General features: G+C 38.7%; 1 long non-coding RNA gene across 1 annotated transcript in view; it reads right to left on the reverse strand.

The window, feature by feature from the left end:
* Positions 1-528: 528 nt before the first annotated feature.
* Positions 529-23,197, reverse strand: part of LOC129643831 (uncharacterized) — a 323,785-nt gene continuing 301,116 nt past the window's right edge. The window contains exon 3 of the long non-coding RNA XR_008710529.1: positions 529-2,452. This is a non-coding gene — a long non-coding RNA (uncharacterized LOC129643831). The remainder of the gene's footprint in view (positions 2,453-23,197) is intronic.

Consider the following 23,197-nt stretch of genomic DNA (forward strand, 5'->3'; position numbering starts at 1 on the left):
TAATATATGTCAAGTGCACACACATGATGTTTACCATTACTCCTTTTGTTATTATCATTATTTTTGAGCTGCTTAAAGAAAAGAAATTTGTGACTGCATTTGCCTGACAAGATCCTCTCGTCTGTAAAAAAGGAAGGAACTGTAGGAGATAGTGAACGACAGGGAAGCCTGGTGTGCTGCAGTCCATGGGGCTGCAAAGAGCTGGACATGACTGAGCAACTGAACAACAAATGTGAGCAGAGGAAGTATCTGACAACAGTGCTTCTCCCATTCTAATGTGCAAGCCTATTACCTGGGGATCCTGTTAAAATGCAGATTCTGAGTCAGTGGATATGGGGTGGGGCCTGAGATTCCCCATTTCTAACAATATCTCAGCTGCTGTGAAAGGATCTGACAGCTCCTTCACTGCTTTATCGACTTCTCTTTCCTTCTTACCAGCTGGCTTATCTTGAACTTTGGATATTAGGGGTGTTTCTACCACTTAATGTCATAACACTGTTTTCAGAGAGATTTTCCTTCATACAATAATAATTACAAAATGATTCTTATGATATATGCCAAGTGCTTTATATTCTTTATCTCAGATTCTCAGAGCAAATCTTGCAAGGATAAGGTGCTATGAAGCTCATTTTACTGATGAAAAAACATAAAGAGTCTAAGTAACATGTTTGAGGTCATACAGCTCAAAAGGGCAGACCTAGGACTCAAATTCAGGGTGTGTGACACCCAATCTTGGGCTCTTCTCAGACATTTTGCTATTTTCCAGGGGATATGCCTTCCATGGACACTCCAGAGGGCAGAAGCAGTAGAAATCAGAAAGGAAAGAGCCAAAGGAGGTGCAGTTATTCAGGTCTCCAGCTCATCTGTTTTATGGAGGTCTCGTCATCTTGTAAATATTGAGTTTTAGGATTTATAGGTAGCCCTTGCCCCATACACAGAGCCCTATTTTGCCAGACTTTGGTTATTCTTAAACAGAATCTCTTTTGGAAAGGTGTATCCCAAGATCTTTAGCTCACTTGCCAGGACACATTATAAAAAATGAATGCATTCTGATTACTGATTAAAAGATACCAAGATTGTAAATCTGGTGGTAACTAAAGTTACTGTGATGATCATTTTGTAATGTATAGAAAAATCAAATCACTAAGTTGTGCAAATGGAATTAACATGGTGCTGGAGGTCAAGTATACTTCAAAAACAAAAGATTATGAATCTGGAAGTAGTAACATGACAAGTCTGACATACATATACATTTCTATTTTATCTGCTAGATCCTTGAAAAATAATACCTCTCCTTAGATATTAGCTATAGGAACAATGATTAGTTCACACCATGCACTACTGTGTGGAGGGATAAGGCTGCAGAGTGAATCCTTCCCTCAGGGCCACCTTACATGGTCTCAAAGGAAAAGAGATCCACACCCAAACATGATCAGATATGGGGGATCACATGAGCAGTAAACAAGCTGTTTGGCTCTGATGCTCCATCCCAAGCTGATGATACCTCGATAGGCTCCTCCAGAGGTATTAATATCTTTATATAACATTATCACAGTCTTTATCAAACTGCTTTTCCTAAAACAACTTTCTAAATTTTTGCTTTTCACATATTCCCTTAATGATTCTTCTCATGCCTATAATTGCTCGGTACTTCATGGCTTTTTGCTTTTGTTTTTTTCCCCTACATCTATGTATTGCCTGTGTTATAATTTTAAAAAGCTTTCCGTTAATGCTTTTTAGTTAAATACATTTATTGTTAAAACACCTTTATATCACTCCATGACTGAAAAACCAGGATCATTTAGATGGTAAATGTAATTAGACAGTAAATGTAAATGTAAATATGTAATAATTGAAATTTAAAAAATAATCAATTCATAATCTAAAATCATTACATATACCCCACCTTGGGATATTTATTACTTTGGGAAGAGCTTCCCTGGAAGACATGACCCAAGGGTAAATGCCCATGTTTATTTTTCTGTTCTCACCATTTTTCTAAGCTCCTAGTCTACATTTAATGATGAATAAGTGAAGGCATAAATATGCACCAAAGGCATTAATATGGGTAGGCAGTGCTTTGGCTGGGACAGTTAGGGATGATTTTTAAGGGGAATGTAATATTTAAGCCAGACCTTTGATTTTGAGAAGTAAGTGGAGAAGGGGCAAAGAGATGTAAGACCATTCCAAATATCTGCCTAGGTATGGAGATGGACTAACTGATGGTAAGACCAGAGGCGTCTTCAATGTATCAATTTTACAGTGGCAGATTTGTGGACCTTCTCTCAGGGACAAAGTTCCATTCTCAGAGCAGTGACTAATGATGGGAATTCTCAGCCTGGAGGAAAATTTGAGGGTAGCATATTCTTGGGTGGGGATTTGAGAGTGGATTTCAGCACCCCAGAAATCACATTTCTAGAGAGTTGCTTCGGAAAGGAGCTTCTCGTAGCAGCTGTCAAATGAAAAGGGCACAAACCAGTGAACTGGACACTTAAGAAGACATTAATATGCAGTCTGATATCCTAACATACAATGTAATCCAGGATGTTCTTAGGAATGCAATTTCTGATTGAATTCAAATGTCTACATTAGCCATAAGAACACACTCTTCCCACTAGGAGAAAAACAATTTAAAATCTATAAAATTGTCTCCAACTAGACTTAACTGATCATTTGTCCCCATGTGGCCAAGCTGCTGCTTAGGCTATGACTCCCTAGAAGGTTTATGGTAATGAAATGTGCAATAAATAGGTTTAATAAATGTTCCTGTGCCTTGGTTGTGGGCACTTGTTTTTGCAAGACATTCACTTAAAAACAAAGCAGCAATCCTTCTGATACCGTGGTTATCCCTTGAATGAGGCAACTTTCTATTCCACTGCAGCCTCACCAGATGAGCTCAGGGTTTCTCCATACATAGCCCTTTATATAAACAATTAGATAAGGCCTTGCGTGGCTTCAGCACAATGTGGAACAGCCAATAAGATCTGCTATTATAATGCTGCTTAATAACGGTGGGGGGGAGGGATAGAGATTTGGTTTAGATAAGAATTCCCATCCCACCCCCAAAATTCACAGGGCAGAACTACAAAGAAAAAACATGAAAGGTTGCTAGAAAAAAACTGAAACAGGGAGAAATGTATTTGATTAAGACATAGGAGCTATTACTGGAAAGAGTGCAAAAAAGCCTTTCCGTTCTGCAAGGGGGCCTGAGCATATGACACAGAGAGTGTGGGTTGCTTCTAATTCCTCTAATTCAGCGATAATGTCCCCTTCTGCATAGATAACTGCAGAAGGAGCCTGGGTACCCAAGGAGTCAAGTGTTTGCAGATGCATCAGAATTAGCCACCATTTAAGAAACCCACCATCTTTCAGAATGAATTCCCTACATGTCACAATAAGTTCAATTGGAAAGAAAAGAAAGAGATTTTCTGTTACTTTGCTATACACATCCTCCCACCTGTATGTTGGATGTTTCAAACTACCAAATGCTGCGAGAATTTACCCAGGCGTATTATTAATGCCAGCCCACCACTGCACGAACACAAATAGGCAAGATTTGGAGCACTTCAAGACTGACTGCCTAATTTAAAATTGCTTGAGTGTAGTTAATCAATATTTGCTTTTTCTGAGAGATGAAGAAAGTATATTATGGTGCTGATTTCATCATTTATATGTTAAGAAAGAGTACAAAAGCTGTGTAGCAGTTCCAATGATAGGCTTTGGAGGCAGAAATATCCAAATTATAAACATTCATGAACTGTAGCCTTGGACAAGTTACCTAACATATAAAACCATAGTCTTGGCTAGAAAATGGTGATAAGACTAGTTCTTCATGCACAGAGTACGTAGTGAGGGTATGTAAAAGAGCGTAGTGCACACCCATGGCAACAGCTCAGTAACTATTATTACTACTAACTTAAAATTTCTCTCCCTTTCATCTTTTTTTCCTCTTTAGTGTGGGCAGGCGCTGTGATACTGACTAAAGCCAAAGGTGTAAGCTCTTAACACCTAATGAGGCTAAGCAAGTCATGTAAGCAAGCAATGTGAGTGAGGATTTTTAAGACTTTGAACATGACCAATAGATGGCAATTGACTACTGTCTAGGTCAGTGACCACTACCGTGGCACACAGGACAGTGTCTGCTTTATCAAAAGGGAATGGGAATATGAGCTCACCATTGCTGAGGTTTTCCAGAAAAATCTGGATTCTTTTAAAATGTGACATCTCCCAATTTTTAAACATTGGCAAAAGATTCAATATATTATGATTCAATATAATGTGAATTCAATAGAATTCAGTGGGTACACATTACACTGAATTATATTGGGTACTATTATCTCCACTGACAGGCAGATGAGGCTTAGAGAAGTCAAGTCCCAGGTGTCTGGCCCCAGTTGTTTGCTCTATGTCAGTCACTAGCCACACCTTTCTCTTCTCAAGAGGACTCAGACCCAAAGCTACAATGACTGTTGTTCCATGTAGAAGGAAAAAAAACATTGAAGAGCAGAACAGTGCTAAATTCCAGTAGTCATTATTTCTAATTTTTCTACTGTATTTAAGAAAACTTTCCATGAATTTCCTTAACTAGGTTGCTAAGATTTGGGTTAAAATAAAACTAATGACATTGAAATGTATTCCCTTTTTCATCAAAGAGATCTTAATCCAGGGAGTTAGCCAAGAATGATGGGAAGAAAAACCTGAAAAATTAGATACAGATCTGAGTTCAACTGCTTAATTTCTTTATGACCCTGGGTATGACTTTAGGTGATAGTGAGATGGGGCATTGAAGCAAATAACCTCTGAAATCTCTTGAAACCCTGAACATACATTAACAACCATGTTCCACAACCCTTTGGACTCACAAAATTTTCCTCAAATATTTAATAGGTTGTACAGTAGTACACTGAATGTACTTACCCACACTGAGTGCAAGGTCCAGAGGGGGATAAGAGATGAATGAAAACCCTGCCAACCTGCTCCCATTGCCACCTTACATTTATATAGTCTGCTAGTCTGCAAAGCATTTTCTTTTCCATTGTGTCATTTGGTCATTTTATTGGAAAGGAAAACAAGGTTCAGCAGGGTAAAGAGAGCTTGTTCAAGGCTTCACAGCTTTTGCATGGCAGAGCCTGGCATAAAACCCATCTCCCCAGGCTCTACTTTCTCAGCTAATAGAATAAATAAAACCTACAACTGTCCCCTCAGCAGTAGCTGCCACCTCCACCACCACAATTAACATATGCAGAGCGTTTATCATGTGCTGGGAACCATGCTAAAAGTGTTACATGACATTCATGATATCGTTTAATCTTCCCTATGCTCTGTGGGAATGGGTACAGGTATCTCTGTCTACAGGCAGATGAGGCGTAGAGAAGTAACTTCTCCAAGGTCATAGAGACAGTGCTGAAATGAGGAACAACTAAAAATTACTCTGTCCAATTCTGACCTATCTCAGTACATGCAGTTAACAACTGTAATTAGAGTGATACCAGAGGAGAGGAAAAGGGTTGAGGAAACCAAGCAAGATTTCCAGGAGAAGGGATATTAAAGAGTGGGCAAGACTTGCTAGGTGAGATGGTCTAAAGGTGCAGATGCCAAAAGGCCTTTTCGAGAATGGGTTTTGGCTGGGTGGTATAGGAGAGAAAAGGGTTACAGAGCCACGATTCACATGCTTCCAAGAAGCAGCAGTCCCGCTGTGGTGTAAGGTTACATCGTATGGTGTAACCTACGTACTCTGCAGTGTAAAGGGTGCCCTCAGAGTTGTGTAATGTGGCAGCCTTGAGAGAAAGAAGCTAGTACAGTAGACTGGCTCTAAATGACAGAGAGCTTTGAATGCTGCACCTGATTTAGCCCAGCTGGTAATGAGAAAAGTACTGAAATTTTTTTAGTGTCCTGGGGAGTTGCATATGACCACTCAAGATATATTCATATAATAGTGGGATTAGATAGAGAAGAAGAGTAGAGGAAGACAGATTAATTAGGAGACTTTTGGTAGAGTGATGAAACCTAAACAACCATGAAGACAAGGAAAAGCAAAGAGAAGGATTTTGATCTGAGAAGCATTATTAAAACTGACTGGCCTTACTGGTTTCATATGTATGTATGAAGGAGAGAGAAAACTCATTAATTTTCTAATTGGAGAGTTTAAGTGACTTACGTGAGAAACATGGAAGTCAGGAGAAGAATCAGTTGGGGCCACTTTAGTTGTATTGAGTTTCAGTGAAAGCAGATCATGCCAGTAGAAATATATCTAGAAGTCTGTGATTGGACCTTTTGGAAGTCCTAACAGCTGAGATAGAAATTTTGGAGATCTTCCAACCTGCAGGAAGAGTTGAAGTCACTGGGCCCTTATCATGAGTCATGCTTCATTGATTTTCTTTGGGGATGTATCTGGGGCTAGGGGATCTCTCTCTAAAATGCAGCTCTTTAAATGGAATATGCAAATCCATCCTGGCAAAGAATGTTCCCACTGTCTTGAGGAAACCTTCCCAATATAAATTGACCCATGCAAAAGGCAATAAGTATTAATAATTTTCACAAACGCAGGAGTGTCAGTAATATTCACAAAATGATTCCATTTAAAAATTCTATAAGGTACAGTGACTCACAAAACTCCTGTGAAGTATATTCATAAATATTGATTAAAGAGATGGCATAAACCAGATGGTGGAACACCATGATTCCTGGATTCTGTAAAGTAATAGCAATTACTATGAGGGATCATTCTCAGGTAGAGAATTAAATTAAAAGCTCAGCATCAAAATTACTTCTATAATACTATATTTTACAGAATTAGAGATATAATTTATTATTTTTTTTTAATTTCTACTTAAATTATAATGTTACAAGATTATAGAAAATCTGGTGTGGAGGAGGAAGGGATCCATAATTTCCTACAACTATTTTCACATTTATATTTTTATACTGTTGTCATCTTTGGGTGCATACAATTATTATGTATCTTATTTTTTCTTTTAATATTTGCTCTTCTGTATTTTTCATGACAGACTTCATAGCTATTAAATGGCCACATGATGTTTCACTGAATGGATGCACCAAAAGTGACTGAGCCAAGCTCTGGTGATCAGAATCTAATTTATTTATACTTTTCAAAACAAACAGTGCATGCTCAGGGTTCTTGTGCATATTTTTCTGTATTTTGTATTATTCCTATGAGTTACGTTTCCATAAATGGAATTAGTGTATCAAAGGAGCCCTATATACATTTTGTGGCTCTTAATACATGCACCAGAATTCATCTCTCAAATATTACCCTGATTTTCCCAAGTACAAGCAATGTCTGATGGCATATAATTTTAAAGTTGCTATCTAAGTAGTGAAAGAATTTGTCTCCTTTTTATTAAAACTAAATTTCTTTTTTAAAAAATTAAATCTTTTTTGAAGCTAAGACATATTCTGTAGTAGCAGATATATAAGTGTATGGTTGCATATAAACTAGTATTTCCTTTCACAAAAGCAGCAACATGGATGCATTTCTATGTAAGATCCCATCAGAACAATGGTGAATCTAGTGTAGACCTTTGGAGGTTTTGTGGCATATTTTGACATTTTAAGTGTGTTCATTGAAACTTTATCAAACACTTAGTATATACCAGCCTTCACCGGGATACAAAGGGTAATAGACAAGGGTATAGGGCATTACAAGCACAAAAAGTGGGTGTGTGACAAAAAATAACATTTTCATTGAACTGTAGTTATTCATTATTTTGGAGATAAAGGCATTGTGTATCAGTTATCTATTGCTGTGTAACAAACTACTCCGAAACATGGCTTTAAACAACGTTTAAAATTCTTCACAATTGCGTGGGTTGGCTGGATGGATGTTCTGAAGCTTTGGCTGCATGCACAAATGCAGCTTATTTTTCTGGAGGCTTGGCTTGGGCTGGACTCAGCTGGAAAATCTGGGCTAACTAAGCTCCTCTTGCCGAGAAGTCATTCACTCCCAAAAGACTGGGCTGTACTTCTTCAAATGGTGCCAGCAGAGTTTCAAGAGGGGAAGCTCCAGTGCATAAACACTTATCAAGTTTCTACTTGAGTCACATGTGCTGATATTCTAGTAGCCAAAGCAAGTCACACAGCCAAGCCCATTCTCAAGATGTGAGGGCACTATTACATGGACCCTTGGAGGTGTGATTCTTTGGGATTCTATAGAGAAACAGACTCTCACTGTTTCAACGAGGGGAATGATGGGCAATGAGACTGGATATAGATGCCAGATTGCTTCAGCCTTCCTGTGCTATACTATGTTAAGATTTTTTTCCTTATAAATCCCTAAGAATGACTGGAAAGTTGGAAAATTTTTAAAAGTTTTAGAGACATGGAATGGTCTTCTGTGAAGGTGTCATGCTCTGATCTCTAGTTTTAGGAAGATGACTTAGAAGAGACTGCATGATATTAGACATGGGATCATTAGGATACAATCAAGATCATCACAGTGGAAAGATCATGGAGAGGAGAAAAATCATGGAGAAATATTTACTAGTAATAACAATAGTAAGATATTTACTGATCACTATGTGCCTACAATCATATCTCACCCATCCATATTAACAATCACTTTATATAGATGTACTTAACTCTATTTCACACGATGAGGAAATAGGCTAAATGGTTAACATTCTAAGGTATTTGAGGCACATTTTTAAACTAGGATTACATCTTCCATCTGCTTGAAGCCAAAGTCATTTTTTCTCTACCTTGCTGAAGAATGAAAGGTTAGAAACTGCCTGTGTGGTGGATAAATCAGGAGAGAAAAACCACTTGCTCATCTCTCATATTTAGTACTCATCAGGTCAAGTATCAAGGGAATAGTGGTGTCCTGGCTGGTAAATGCTGGGGTCGAGTGAGGAAGAAGAAATGGTAAGGAGAGAGAAGGACTGAATGTAGTGGCTTGGTATTTTTGGCACAAACACTGAAGGTTTCTGATCTCTGCTCCAGTAGCAGCAATCTCTGAGCAATCGGGGACTCATCCCGGGGAGAGAGAGCAAGTCTAGAGAGTTATTGGTATGGTGCAGAGAAGATGGATAATGAAATGCAATTTAAATTCTACATTCATTTGGTAATTTTTTTTAACACCAGTTTCCTCCTCCCCTCTTCATTTCTCCCTTTCAACTAGCTCTTTGTGGGTGGGTAACTCTTCTGAAATGCCTACTTCCCTCTTCTTTTGTCTTTCTGTCTTGGTCCCTGGGGAGAATGGAAATTAGCTAAGTGTGATGGGTGTTCAGGAGGCAGGCTTTGGTCCTTGGCCAAGACAGAACTAATTCCCCCTAGTAGCCAAAAGTATCAGCTGAAAGGGTTTCTTTGTTTCTTCAATATTCCAAATCAGGGCAGTTGCTATCTGTTTTAAGAAATCCATGATCCACCCAAACACATCTCTCAAATCAATTAAAATATCAATTAACATGAACCAAGTGGTAGACAGGGGAGTCAGTTTGGAGATACATAAAACAGAATAAAAAGTCCTTTACTTATAATGAATGCACAGCCTTAATGTGGGGGGTAGTGAATCTTGCAGCAGAAAGTTATCATGTAAACAATAATCATAACATAATGCAGACTGAAATAAATGCTAAGTAGGTGGCTCAGATAGTAAAGAATCTGCCTGCAATGTAGGAGACCTGGGTTCAATCCCTGGGTCAGGAAGATCCCCTGGAGAAGGGAATGACTACCCACTCCTGTATTCCTGCCTGTAGAAGTCCATGGGGTCACAAAGAGTCAGACACGACTGAGCCACTAACACTTTCAATTCAGAGATAGGTACCCGATGCTGATAGCTCAGTTGGTACAGAATCTGCCTGCAATGCAGGAGACCCTGGTTTGATTCCTGGGTTGGGAAGATCTGCTGGAGAAGAGATAGGTTACCCTCTCCAGTATTTTTGGGCTTCATTTATGACTCAGCTGGTAAAGAATCTCGCCTGCAATGTGAGAGACCTGGGTTCAATCCCTGGGTTGGGAAGATCCCCTAGAGAAGGGAAAGGCTACCCACCCCAGTATTCCGTCCTAGAGAATTCAAAGAATCAGACACGGCTGAGCAGCTTTCAGTTTCACTTTCACCTGATGCTGTGGAGAGGCAGAGAAAGGAAAATTTCATGTAAAGGACGACACATGAGCTGATCTTTGAAAGATGAGAAGAGGCTAAGAGTGCTCAAGGTAGAGAGCACAGCCTGAACAAGCCTAGGAAATGCCTGATGTGGTTATAAATGACTGGACTGTCAGGGTTAACAATTACAGATTTTTGGACAATGTAAGAAATCTCAGGATTTGCCAAAATCATTTTTCTCCAATAAACTGTCCTCTGAAAAATGCCATTCATTCAAAAGGATGTCAAAACACCACTAATCTTAGATTATTTTTCTCTTGATTAGTTATCTTAAAGTAGTGAAAACTTCAAGCTTTATTACTCATCTACTCCTTGGGGATTTAGCAAAGAGGTGACAAAAGGTAACACATCAAACCACACTCTCCAGTTATTTGTTATCCTCATGTGCACCTTGTCTGGCACATAGTATGCACTTAATAAATCTTTGTTGCCTGGACAAAAGAAAGCATATGATCCATAACGATGCCCCACTCTACACCATTTTTCATTATTCAGAGACCTAATGGAGCTCTTAAGTTACTTAGCTCTTATGTATCTGTCTGGATAGGCTGGGTTATGGTGTGGTAGCAAACAGCTCCAAAGATCTCAGTGGCTTAACATAGAACAGATTTATTTCTTGTTTGTGCTACTTGTCCAGTGCAGGTCAGCAGAGAGGTTTTACATTAATGACTCAGAAACTGAAAGAGGCTCCATATTGACTCAAGCTTTCTGAGTCATCAAGACAGAGAAACAAGGATGTGGCAAATCCTCTACTAGCTCTTAAAGCTCCCATCCACATGTTATTCAGGTTACTTTGTCTCACGTTTAATTGTCCAGAGAAAATCATGTAGCCAGATCTGACCTGAGGGAAGAGGAAGAGAATCACAGTACTTGTGAATAGCTCTAATGATCCCCATGCTGGAACACTCACATGGTTGGTCCATTTAACTCAGCTTTCATTGAAAGAAACAATCAATGCAGTTTTGTGAATAAATATTGTGAAGATACTATTGCTTTTGTGTGCATAAGCAAGAAGGTAACCCCTTTAGCAGATTTTGTGCATAAATAAAATTATTCACAAATTTTCTTAATAGAATTCTCTGCTAGTCGAGCAAATCACAGTATCTCGCCTTGAATCATTTTAAGTCTCAGCCTAGTTTCCATGTCAATGGCAGTCCACTTGGTACTTCTTGCCTCTTATGAGATGATAGCATTTGCTCTAAAAACCTTGTTCAGTCATTGAACATCTTGCAGAAATTTAGCTGGTGTAGATATATGCCTAGTGCTTGTACTAACATTTTCTGTCTTCTATTCTGACACTTATTAGATGATTGCTTTAAAGCTATTTTTGAAGAGAGGGCTTGAAAGAGGAGAATGGATCAATCACTGTTTAGCCTGCTAGACCCTCTTTGATGTACAGTAACCAAAAGTCATTCTCATCACATCACAGAAGGTTTAGGTGAGGCAAGCTTGTGATCTCAGCTGAATTCTTAATACATGATAGGCTGTCTAGTGTCCCCACACAGGGGATGTAATTCAGTGTATAATAAAAGCTCAGTGCCCTTATTGCTGTTACTATACGCAGCAGACTTACTATATACCATCCATTGTATTTTTTTGGATGAAAGAAAAAATATTAAATTATTTCCTGACTGCCTTTCAAAGTCTACTTAACCAATTCACTGCTGCTAATTAGCATCAGGGTGCCCTCATAGAGCAACAGCCTGGGCCATTCCTAGTCTTCCTCGTGAATCAGACCTCCATAAGACTACTGTCCCCTTGTGGTGATGAACAAATTATGCCTATGCCATGATAAACTTGAGGCTGTTTTCAAAGGACTTGGAACATGCTGGCCATCTCGTTGTATTATCTGTCAATTGAAATCATAGAATAAGGTATAATAAGGTCCAAAGATAGCTTTGTATATTGACCTTTGCTCAAGAAAATGCTCAATGGCTGAGACAGTTCATAGATAACCTAGTTTCTTAGCCTCTTGGCCTCTTGCAACAATAACGTAGTTGCCACCTCAGCAGACATATTATATAATCAATACTTAGATGGCCATTATTGCTGTCGGGCATTAAAAAGTGCATTCAAGAGGCATGAGACTCTCCTGGAAACACTCATTTTGTCAACCAGGGCAGTCCTTAGGGAGGGTTTCCCTCCAAAAGCAGCCAGCCAGAGGAAATGTCGACCATGTCAAATGTCAGGCAGAATTTCTAGGGCAGCAACGTACCATGGGTCTCTTCCCTCCCCCAGCAGGTTCCCGGACGTAGAAGTGACTCTTACTGATCAATCTAAGAAACCATCCATTTCGGGTGTCCAAATGTTTCCTTTACCTTTTTGATTCAGATATTTCCTCCAACCCAAACATTATAAAAAGCAGAGATTGAGCCTTTCTGTCTATCATTGTAACCACACTAATGAATACTAACTGGACAAAACGAAGTTGAAAACACAAAATACAAAAAAAAAAAAAATCCCACAACCTTGTGGCCCTGAATGTGAAGGAATATTTTTTCACTGTAAATATGAGTAAAAGAATGATATTGCTCAGCTAATCTCTCAAGGGCTATAATGCCCAATGGGATTGAGTGAGGAAAACATTTCATTAAAAAATTTATGGTTTGAGTCTCAGGAAGACATTCCCTGAATTTGATATTTTTTATTTGAAAAAGTAGAGATATAGTTGATTTTTCCCAGAGTTTATTTTCTAGAGATTACAAATAGTTTTATACAAAGCCAGAATTAGGTCATGCTTTCCATGATCATTAAAGACCTGTATTAAAAACTTTAGTAATACATATATTGCTAGGATGTATCTCATTTATTTTGTGAAAACCACAGTCGTAAGGGGATATGGAATGAGAAGAGGCATGTTAAAACGCTAACAAAGAAATCTCCTCTCAATTCCCCCCCACCCTCCAAAAAATATTCAAGCAAGCATGTAGGATTTGCAATCATGCTTCAGCGGGGGGGTCAGAGATCAAAAATAAATGGTGGGCCACAACATGCAGAGCTTTTAAAAAATAATGTCACATTCTTTCATTCTCAGCATAAGAAATGGGCAACTTGTTCAGGGCAAATAATTGTTTGAACTGAGGATTTTATTATTAATCTCTGAAGACTGCTGAATTTAGGGTCACAGTAAGGGTTGATTAGGTACAAGGTGCATAAAGCTCTCCTCTGTCGATGCTATTGAAAGAAGCAAGTAATTTAGATTCAGAATTGGTCTTGGATTGAAGCTCACTCCATTACCGACCATTTTCAATTTCAGCTATACAATAAACATCAAGCTCGGCAAGGAAATTAGTACATTTGGTAATGTATTGGAAGAGATGGGTGGGTCTTTGACAAGATGACACTTATCACCAAAGCTTCAGTTAATGAAACCCTTGAGTGGTATCTGCGTTTGACATATTTTGACATTTTTTGAAATCACATCCAGCGTTTTTTCCCCCACAATGTTCTTCTTTATGAGAGAAAAAAATCCATCTATCTTTAAAATGAGTACCGAAGTACTGCAATATTATTGGGGAAAAAAAAAATTAAAGAGATGCCGTCTGCCACTGACAGGAAGAACAGGGCACTTTCTCAAAATCCATAAGAAGCAACAGATTCATAGGATAAATTTTATTCAAATGAAGCCCTCGATGTATTTCCAGGAGAGGCTTCAGACTTAAATGGAGCATGTTTTATCATACCTTCCCTAAAAGTACCTTTCACTGTAAAATGTGATCTCATTAATGTGACTATGATTTACATTGCTGCAGAAAAAATTTGCCAATTTTGGGTAATTATTTCCGAACAAAATAGTTTTCTTTTTTTTTTTCCTTGCCAGGAGACTGCTTGTACCTTGGTAAAGGTGGGACTTTTAAAAGAGAAAATAATGAAAGGGAACAGAAAATGAAGACCATATAGCAAAAAAAAAAAAAAAAAAAAAAAAAAAAGTCGAGAAAGAAAACTGCAGGGGAAAATAAAAGTACAAAATAAATAGGGGAAAAGCAGATAAGAATGAAGCCATCAAGAATGAACAATTTCTGGCCCTAAACTAGTTCTGACTAGATCACAATCCATATTCTCTCACCAGAGTTCTCACGTTTGTGTATAATTAAATGCTGTTTTATTGCCAACTGGCCTAGATAATGAAAAACCAGAAAAGGAAGAAAAATGCTTCCAAAGTGACTGAAAATTTAGGCTCACACATTCTGAGGAGTGGTTTTTGTTATTTACTTTTTAGTTTTTTTCTGAAAGCTGGGTAAAATTATTATGTATTCAGATATTTTAAATCTCACACAGCTCTATTGTTCATGCCATGTTTTTTATCCAGTGCTAGGGGAACAATACAACAAAAAATACAAAGCGTGCTAAATGGGGGGGCCTTCCTGAACCCTACCAGACTGGGCTGGCACTTGCAGTGTGCGGTAGGCCCAGCCGGGTGGTCTCCTTCATACATCAGTTGCCCACCACGAGGGGGAGGTCACCTTGAAGTTTGGAAGGGGGGATAGGAGAGAAAAAGAATATGAGGGAGGCAGAAAGAGCAGAGTTAGTAGAGAAAAAAGGCTGCTTTGTACAAGATAGATGCTCTCGAAGAATTCAAAACACATCAAGAAGACTGTTTTTTTAACCTCCACTCTGTAGGTGATTTCTTATACCCTTTAGATTCCTACCCTTTCAGACTTCCATAATCCAAATTTAAGATCCCAGATCCTATAGTTAAGGGAAGGGGAAAACTAACCTCTGTACTAACTATAGGTCTTAATATTGTCATCTCAAAAACCTGCTTTCCACATTTCCCTGACTGCCAACTCTCTTACTCCCCAATATATTAACTTTAGCATGTAAAAATTAAATGAGTACTGTAGAATTGTTTGGTCAGTTAATAATCCAGGGTTTTATGATTATTTTTTACTGTTCCTCATTTGTCCTGAAAGTGTGGAAAATCAGTTAACTGTGTTTAAGTAGAATACTATGTCATGTGACCTCAAGAATGGCACTCCAGTTTAACTGTTGTTAATATCACAGTTGGAGAAGGCAATGGCACCCCACTCCAGTACTCTTGCCTGGAAAATCCCATGGATGGAGAAGCCTGGAAGGCTGCAGTCCATGGGGTTGCTGAGGGTTGGACACGACTGAGTGACTTCACTTTCACTTTTCACTTTAATGCACTGAAGGAAATGGCAGCCCACTCCAGTGTTCTTGCCTGGAGAATCCCAGGGACAGGGGAGCCTGGTGGGCTGCCGTTTATGGGGTCGCACAGAGTCAGACACAACTGAAGTGACTTAGCCGCAGAGCAATATCATAGTATGACCTTTAGACAAGTCTAAAGGGTCTTCCTTCTATTTTTCCAATTTTAGTAATAAATATGGAGTAACCATACTTTGAGTGAGAGCCTATTACTTCCTATATTCAGTGACAGTATTTAGTTGGGAGGCACTGGAAATGTTTACCAGTCTAGTCTAGTTGATATCCACGCCATAACAGTTAAATATTTTTATGTACAAAATATTTACAAATATGGCTGTTGGTCACCAGTGAAGCACTTATTACCATTGTAATTGGTTAATAATTTGTATAATCATTTATTTAATGCTTTGTTATCCCCTCTAACACTCACCTCTTGAAAGAACTCAGGACAATTTCTTTATCTCTTGTTTAAGGCAGTCTTGCCATAAAGAAGCTATTCAAATATTTTTTTGAACAACTAAATTGAGGATTCCCCACATATACAACATTTTAGGAGTTGTAATGGCCCTAGGAGAATGATCACTTTAATTTCTTTGTAGGACTAACTGCTTATTCTTTCAGAGTAATTCTGGTATTGAATACTGCAAAAACTGGAGGAACATTTTTTACTGTGGATTCTTATTTGATCTGTTTTTTAGAAAGCTATTTTTGTGATCAGCTTTGCCTGACATCCTGGAGTTCAACATCTTTAGAATTAAACCTCTCATCTTCTGCAGGATAGAGAATGAACAGTAACTCAGCTTCTTATGATGAAGGAGCAGATCTGAGGGTCCAACTGCAAATTATAGCATTTTAAGGTAACTCTTCTGTTTTCATCCTTAACTGAACACCCTTCTTCAGAGGTCCATTGTGCCTACAGTTCCTGAACTTCTCTGGAGTAATTTGATTTGAAGCATCTTGAGTCTAGGCTTGTCAAGCTGCTAGTCTAGGTTTCAGCTTTCTCTGGGCTGTTAAGTCAAAAATCTGGTTGCTGTTTTTCCTCTCCCGTTCTCCTTGTTTTCATGCTGTCGTTTTAGTATGGTTTTGTGAAGAATAGGTCAAAGCATGTATTCAGTTTATTATTTCATGGTTTTAATATACTTTCCTATTTAATGATTATGAAATGTTGGCACAAGCAATAGAATATAAAACTATATTTGTATAAAGACTGTACATATGTATATATGCATATGTATGTATTTATACACGTGTATATATGTACTATATAATATGCTCTGTCAATCAACTGACTGTATTTGTCAGGTAAAACCATGATAAAGTGAACACCCATATATACATCACCTAAATACCCATGTGCTCCTCCCTGTATTCCCTTGCTTCCCCACTAAAGGTAATTATTATCTCAAATTTTGTGCTTACAATTCTCTTGTTTTTCCTTTCAATTTTTCTTACTTATATATATTTCCTATATTAATCTGCTTTGCTAAGTTATGCTTCAGTGGTAACTTATACAAAGAAATATTGAATATTTTGCTCAAGTACACATTTGGTACCGGAGAAGGCAATGGCACCCCACTCCAGTACTTTTGCCTGGGAAATCCCATGGACGGAGGAGCCTAGTAGGCTACAATCCATGGGGTTGCGAAGAGTCGGACACAACTGAGCGACTTCACTTTCACTTTTCACTTTCAGGCATTGGAGAAGGAAATGGCAACCCACTCCAGTGTTCTTGCCTGGAGAATCCCAGGGACAGGGGAGCCTAGTGGGCTGCCGTCTATGGGGTCGCACAGAGTCGGACACTACTGATAAGACTTAGCAGCAGCAGCAGCAGCACACATTTGGTACAGGCTGGCTGTGTGTCTGTGAGTCAGCCTTGACTTTGTTCTGGGTCTTTGCCATTCCAGGACTCAGACTACAGGAGTAGCTCCATCTCAGTCTCATTGCAAAGGAAAAAGAGCAGTGGCAACACCATGGATGACTCTTAAAACTTCTGCTGGAAATGGCTCAGTTCCATCACGTTTCACTGGCCAAGCCTGTTATAAGTAAGTAAGGTATATCACAGGGAGGAGCACTACAAGATACACGGCCAAGGACAGGAATGCATAATCATCTTTTAGGAAATGACAGTGAATAGGGGGAAACAATAAAACTGACCCAAGTTTGTTCTTTTGGTTACAATTATTCATTTCTTGTTCTTCCAGGTAATGATATACTTTCCCCAACCTCAGGGGAAACAGCTTAAATGATGTATCCATTAAATCATCAGATTCTAGGTCCAGGGTTCTATGATCACCTTAACATCAGGTCCAGAACATCGGGTCCAGATATAGTCCCTCTTCATTTGAAGACCCATGAACTAAAACAGTCTGCCAAGTATAGCAGTTCTGAAATTCCACTGGGCAAATGCTGTGAGGGCCCTCCAACACTGGGGGTGGAAATGCCTCTGGATTAAGTTCATTCCGCTCTGTCTCCAGCTCCCCAGCCCATCGCTATAGACAACTCTTGACTCAAACCTCTGGGCAGTTCTTCCTTTTCTATTACTCTAATGGGCCACCTCTGAAAAGGGCACTGGAGAAAATGTACTATTGGGAGCTAAGAATTTCCTGCTTCCTGCTCTTATACTTAGAACAGACACGATCTCCTTTATCCTAGGCTCATGGCTATTTTGGCAGCGTAATTCTCCCAACAAGTTCATCAGCTTTTTTGTACCAACAGCCACATAGGCAATTCCTTTCAAGACATGCCTCTCTTTCTCCAGTCTTCCATGGAGGCTCTGTTGAACTTTATCAGACTTCTCTGAGGGCACTATACCTTTAGGTTCTTTTAAGCCATTTGTGTCCCTGAAAAGATTGACCAGCTATCACAATAATCAATTCAACCTAAGGCACCCCTAACATCTTTAATTCAGCCTATGACTCCAAAGTTAAGTTTTAATCAGATTTTGTCACTTAGAAGCATTCTCAGTTTTACTCTGGGATATGAGAATAAGTTGCATCCTCCAATCCTCTAAATCCCCAGCTTTATGATCATCTATCATTTCTTTTCCACCTATAGTTATATAATTTCTTTTATTTATTATCTCCCCATTTTGCTTTTTCTTAATCTTCCTAGAGATATATCTATTTTATTAATCTTTTCAAATAATAACTTCTGACTTAGATGGTGATCTGTCTTTGTTTTTTGTTATTTCCTATGATACAACTTCTCTATATATTTTTTAAATATTAAAATTATTCATAGGCCATTGGGATGGGCAAGGCTGTGATGCAACCACTTTCAAGATTGAAGGCAGGAGGAGAAGGGGATGATACAGGATGAGATGATTGAATGGCATCACCAACTCAATGAACATGAGTTTGAGCAAACTTTGGGAGACAGTGAACGACAGGCAAGCCTGGTGTGCTGCGGTCCATGGGTTACAAAGAGTCAGACATGACTTAGCAACTAAACAATAAGAAATCCTTAAAATGCTACCAAAAAGCAACTAGAGCTCATAAATGAATTTGGTAAAGTTATAGGATACAAAGTTAATATACAGAAATCTGTTGCATTTCTGTACACTAACAATAAAATATCAGAAAGAGAAATTAAAGAATCAGTCCCATTTACCATTGCATCAAAAAAGAAAAAACACCTAGGAGTAAACCTGCCTAAGGAGGCAAATGACCTGTGCTCCAAAAAACTATAAGATGCTGATAATATTGAAGACAACACAACAGATGGAAAGATATACCATGTTCTTGGATTGAAAAAATCAATATTGTTAAAATGACCGTACTATCCAGGCCACATTGTCCCATGGGAGTGTTTGGGCCCCAGTGGGGCAGCAGTGTGGCCCATGGTGGGGCAAGGCCACTTTTTAGGCTGTCATGGTCATCATAGGCCAGGCTGTACTCAGGTCAACACACCTTTCCTTCAGGGTGGCTGGAACAAAACTCCAAATACTAAGTAGACATGTCTATAGAAAGATCTAGATGGACAACAGGCACAGGAAAAGACGCTCAATGTCACTAATTATTCTTTATTCACTAAAGAAATGCAAGTCAAAACTACAGTGAGGTATCACCTCACGCTGGTCAGAATGGCCATCATCAAAAAGTCTACAAATGATACATGCTGGAGAGGGTGTAGAGAAAAGGGAACTCTCCCATGCTATTGTAAAGAGAATGTAAATTGGTTCAGCCAGTATGGAGAAGAGTATGGGGGTTCCTTAAGAAACTAAAAATTGTTACCCTATGATCCAGGAATCCTACTCCTGGACGTATATTCAGAAAGGATGAAAACTCAAACCCCAAAATATACATGCACACCAATTTTCAAGGCAGCATTACTCACAACAGCCAAGACATGGAAGCAATCTATTTGTCCATCAGAAGATAAATGGACAAAGAAGATGTGGTATATACATATAATGGAATATTATTCAGCCATATAAAAGAACGAAATAATTCCATTTGCAGCAACATGGATGAACCTAGAGATTATCATACAAAGTAAAGTAACCCACAGTGAAAGACAAATATCACATGATATCACTCACAGGTGGAAGCTAATGTTTTAAAAAAGATACAAAAACTTATTTACAAAACAGACTTATTGAAAATAAACTGACAGTTATCAAAGTAGGGGAGGGATAAATCAGGAGTTTGAGATTAGCAAATACACACCATTATACATAAAATTAAAAGATGCTTACTCCTTGGAAGGAAAGTTATGACCAACCTAGATAGCATATTCAAAAGCAGAGATATTACTTTGCCAACAAAGGTGCATCTAGTCAAGGCTATGGTTTTTCCAGTGGTCATATATGGATCTGAGGGTTGGACTGTGAAGAAAGATGAGCGCTGAAGAATTGATGCTTTTGAACTGTGGTGTTTGAGAAGACTCTTGAGAGTCCCTTGGACTGCAAGAAGATCCAACCAGTCCATCCTAAAGGAGACCAGTCCTGGGTGTTCATTGGAAGGACTGATGCTGAGGTTGAAACTCCAATACTTTGGCTACCTCATGTGAAGAGTTGACTCATTGGAAAAGACCCTGATGCTGGGAGGGATTGGGGGCAGGAGGAGAAGGGGATGACAGAGTATGAGATGGTTGGATGGCACCACTGACTCAATGGACATGAGTTTGAGTAAACCCTGAGAGTTGGTGACGGACAGGGAGGCTTGGTGTGCTGCAATTTATGGGGTCACAAAGAGTTGGACACGACTGAGCGACTGAATTGAACTGGACTGAACTGATACATAAAATAAACAGTAAGAACCTACTGTATAGCACAGGGAACCATATTCAATATCTTATAAAACCTATGATGAGCAAGAATATATATATGTACATATAACTGAATACTGTGCTGTTCATCTGAAACTATCACAATATTGCATAAATCAACTACACTTTGATGAAAAAATAGAATTCTAGTGAATGTGGCAAAACAAACAGAAAACTTATGGTTTGAAATTATATATTTTCATGGCTTTAAGAAAAATGTTTAGTCAAAAATAAAATGAAAATATTTTCAGTTCAGTTCAGTCATTCAATCATGTTTGACTTTAGTACTATATGTATAATAAAGCATTAGAAAGCACTGGAGGAAAATAACTAGAACAGTTAAAGTTTGGTGACAGACTTGCAACTTTCTTATACCCATAATAAAATAGGACTCCTCTGGGGCCTCAGTGGAATTTTGTGGCCCATCACAACATCAATAATCTCATATAAAGAGCCAATGATAAAAAAAAAAACAATGTCTAACTTTTTATTATACAGTATTAGCATTGATTCAAATAAATAGGTACTTAATTTTCAGCACAAGGTACACAAAATTGTGAACTCAATGTTACAGAAAGTGTTTTTCTAGTAAGGAATTATTTAGGGCAATAGTGGATTCCCTGGAAGAAAATATTTGTAGAAGCTGAATTACTCTAAGAAGCTGTGTAAGGTCTGTTTTTCATTCCAATCCCAAAGAAAGGCAATGCCAAGGAATGCTCAAACTACCACTCAATTGCACTCATCTCACAAGCTAGCAAAGTAATGCTCAGAATTCTCCATCAGACTTAAACAGTGCTGTGAACTGTTGAACTTCCAGATGTTCAAGCTGGATTTAGAAAAAGCAGAAGAACCAGAAATCCAATTGCCAACATCTGCTGGATCACTGAAAAAGCAAGAGAGTTCCAGAAAAACATCTACTTCAGCTTTATTGACTACACCAAGGCCTTTGATTGTGTGGATCACAACCAACTGTGGAAAATTCTTCAAGAGAAAGGCATAACAGATGACCTGATCTGCCTCCTGAGAAATCTGTATGCAGGTCAAGAAGCAACAGTTAGAACTGGACATGGAACAACAGACTGGTTCCAAATAGGAAAAGGAGTTCGTCAAGGCTGTATATTGTCACCCTGCTTATTTAACTTATATGCAGAGTACATCATGAGAAATGCTGGGCTGGATGAAGCACAAGCTGGAATCAGGATTGCCAGGAGAAATATCAGTAACCTCAGATACGCAGATGACACCACCCTTATGGCAGAGAGTGAAGAAGAACTAAAGTCTCTTGATGAAAGTGAAAGAGGAGAGTGAAAAAGTTGGCTTAAAGCTCAACATTCAGAAAACAAAGATCATGGCATCTGGTTCCATCTTCATGGGAAATAGATGGGGAAACAGTGGAAACAGTGTCAGACTTTAGTTTTGGGGGCTTCTGTCCCAAATCACTGCAGATGGTGACTGCAGCCATGAAATTAAAAGATGCCTGCTCCTTGGAAGAAAATTTATGACCAACCTAGACAGCATATTTAAAAGCAGAGAAATTACTTTGCCAACAAAAGTTTGTCTTGGCAAAGCTGTGGTTTTTCCAGTAGTCATGTATGGATGTGAGAGTTGTACTATAAAGAAAGCTGAGCGCCAAAGAATTGATGCTTTTGAACTGTGGTGTTGGAGAAGACTCTTGAGAGTCCCTTGGACTGCAAGGAGATCCAACCTGTCCATCCTAAAGGAAATCAGTCCTGAATATTCATTGGAAGGACTGATGCTGAAGCTGGCCACCTGAAGCAAAGAACCCGCTCATTGGAAAAGACCCTGTTGCTGGGAAAGATTGAAGACGTGAGGAGAAGGGGATGACAGAGGATAAGATGGTTGGATGGCATCACCGACTCAACGGACATGAGTTTGAGTAAACCCCGGGAGTTGGTGATAGACAGGGAGGCCCGGCGTGCTGCAGTTCATGGGGTCGCAAAGCGTCAGACACAACTGGGCAACTGAACTGAACTGTAGTTTCACATAATTAATTTCATTCAAATTTCATAATTTTTGCCATCATTACCTATTATTACCTGAATATATTCTTCCAATTGGCTGGTTAAGTTTTTAATTCATTCTAAGAAATTATATCTATGAAATAATAGTTTGGATATACTAACAGTCTTTCTGGTATAAATTTATATAAACAATTAATTACTGAAGTTGTAAAAATATTCACTCTACCAGTTTCCACTCCCAGTAATGTCAAACTATGTAACTTTTTCATTTGTTCTGACAAAAGACAAAAATCAGGCAAAATAGTTTTTAAAATTTTATTTTGAAGGTACTAAAAAGCCAACAAGATAATGAAGAATTCCTGGCTCACAGTGCAGGAGAGGGAGATGGTCAGAGGTGAAACCGAAGATTAGAGCTCCATTTCCCTTGGTATAGTTTTCTAATTTTGGAATAAGCAACTGAGAGGCTAAGTGAAACTTTGACATTTTCATGAGGCTCTAAGAAGATTTTAGTCCAGAGCCCTGCAAGGTGATGAACAGACACACTGAATACTCCTGTTTTGGGATGAGACCATAAAGGGATATATCCTAAGGAACAGGGTAAGTCAGAATAGACAAATTCTTGTAGCTCAGCCTTGAATTATCTTAATCCTTGAAATAGAAT

Source organism: Bubalus kerabau, chromosome 2 (genome assembly GCF_029407905.1).
Source record: "Bubalus kerabau isolate K-KA32 ecotype Philippines breed swamp buffalo chromosome 2, PCC_UOA_SB_1v2, whole genome shotgun sequence".
NCBI lineage: Eukaryota > Metazoa > Chordata > Mammalia > Artiodactyla > Bovidae > Bubalus > Bubalus kerabau.